The sequence below is a fragment of the Rhincodon typus genome, chromosome 18 (genome assembly GCF_021869965.1).
Source record: "Rhincodon typus isolate 14 chromosome 18, sRhiTyp1.1, whole genome shotgun sequence".
Classification (NCBI taxonomy): domain Eukaryota; kingdom Metazoa; phylum Chordata; class Chondrichthyes; order Orectolobiformes; family Rhincodontidae; genus Rhincodon; species Rhincodon typus.
The window spans coordinates 22,290,503-22,292,973 of record NC_063349.1 but is presented as its reverse complement, the minus strand read 5'-3'; positions in this window follow the sequence as shown (position 1 = coordinate 22,292,973).

Below are 2,471 nucleotides of genomic sequence, written 5' to 3'. Positions count from 1 at the left end.
GCCTGAAACATCAGCCTTCCTGCTCCTATGATGCTGCTTGGCCTGCTGTGTTCATCCAGCTCTACACCTTGTTATCTCAGATTCTCCAGCATCTGCAGTTCCTACTATCTCTTAAGAATTATTTAGATGTGTACTTGCAATGCCAAGACATATGAGGCTCTGAGCCAAATGCTGATCAGCACAAACTTGATAACCTGAAGGACATTTTCTGTGCCCTATGATTCTAACTCCAAGTTAGCAAAACCTCACTTTGATCTTTGAATTATGAATCACTGTTAATTACACTTGCTGTTTATAACTTTATGCCAGTTAGATTACTCTATAAGTTAAAGTGCAATCAGATACAAAATGATTCTGGCAATTCCATTTTACATGCAAATTACCCTCTGTAATAGCATGCATGAGATTACGGTATAAAAACAGGATTCAGATCTTTATTAGCTAGCAGACATACCTAAACTTGAGGTGTCAACCTGGTGAAGCTACAACATAGAACTGCATGCTTGCTAAACAGCGGAAAATGTATGAAATAGATACAGCTAAGCAATCCCACAATCAATAGATCAGATCTAAGCTCAGCAGTCATGCTGCATCCAGTCCATTAGCTGTAGGTAAATTCTAGTGCATGAGTTATAATATTTAGGATGCAGGTATTGAGGAAGGCCAATTAGATTGTAGCCATTATTATGAGAGGAGTTAAATTTAAAAATAAGAATGTTTTGTTTCAGGTATTCAGGGGATTTAAAAAAAATATTGTTCCTGGGATGTGGATGTTTCTGCTAATTGGTCATCCCTAATTGCCCAGAGGATAGTTAGGATTTAACCACATTGCTGTGGTTCTGGAGTCATGTGTAGGCCAGACTAGCTAAGGATTGCAGTTTCCCTTCCCTAAAGGACATTAGTGAACAGATTCTTTTTTCCCCTGATAATTGACAATTATCAATGACTTCATTGTCATCATTAGAGTTTTAATTCCAGAATTCAAATTCCACTACCTGGCATGATGAGATTTGGATTAATAGTTTAGCAGTAATCCCAGTAGGTCAGAGGCTCCTCCCCATATCTTACCACATGTGAAATACTACATACAATTTTGGTCTGTTTATTTAATGAAGTATGTAAATTAAGTGAGGACTGTTCACAAGAGATTGATACATTTGATAGTACATGCAATGAATGGATTGAGCTTACTTCCACTGGTGCTTAAAAGAGGAAAAGATGATTTTATTGAAGTTTATGTGATCCTGAACAGTATAGACAAGGTGGACTTGCAAAGAATGTTTACTATTGAGGGTAGGTCCAGAACTGGGGAACACTGTTTTAAAATTCAGGATCACCCTCTTAAGGCAGAGCTTAGAGGTAATATTCTTTTCTCTCAGAATATTATATGAATTTGGAACTCTCTGCCTCGGCAAGTGGGGAGATTGAATATTTTTAAGATACTGTTGGATAGATTCTTATTAGACAAGTGAATCAAAGATTATTGGGGATATATGGAAATATGGAATTTGGAACACAATTAGATCAGCCATGATCTTATTGAATGATGAAGCTGGCTTGACAAGTCAAATTATCTTTTTCTGCTTAAATTGGTGTATGTTAGTATATCGTCAACACAAAAGACAGGACAAAACCAACTTGGCCAATTACTGCCCTGTCAGTCCCCTCCTGATCATCAGCAAGGTGAGGAAGAGATCATCATTAGTATTGGTAAACAACAAAGGAACAACCTATTCTCCGATGCCCAGTTTGGGATCCACCAGATCCACTCAGATCCTGACCTCATTACAGCCTTGATCCAAACATAGACAAAAGAACCAAATTCCAGAGGTCAGGTGGAAGTGACTGCCTTGACATCAATTTAGAATTTGACCAAGTATGGCACCAAGGAGCCCTAACAAAACTAGAATAATTAAGAATCGGGGGAGAACCCTCTGCTAATAGGAATCAATCTTAGCACAAAGGAAGGTGTTTGTGGTTGTTGGAGGTTCATCATCTCAGCTCCAGGGTGTTACTGCTGGAGACCCTCAGGGTAACGCCCAAGATACAACCATCATAAAGTCAGAACTGGGGAACATTTTTAAAATTTACTCATGGGACATGGCCATTTTTGGCTGGGCCAGCATTTATTGCCCATCCCTAGCTATTCTTGAGAATGTGATGGCGAGCTGCCTTCTTGAATTGCTGTAGTCCATTTGCTGTCAGTAGACCCACAATACCATTAGGGAGGGAATCCCAGGACCCTGATCCAGTGAAAGTGAAGGAACAGGATGGTGATGCCATTGGTGGGAACATGCAGGTGATGGTGTTTCCATGTATCTGCTGCCGTTGTTCTTCTAGATAGAAGTGATCATGGGTTTTGAAGGGGACACACTGGCCTAGTAGTATTATTAGACTATTAATTTAGAAACTTTGCTAATGATCTGGGGACCCAGCAAAAATAGCCCTGTCAACCCTACACAGTTCTCCTT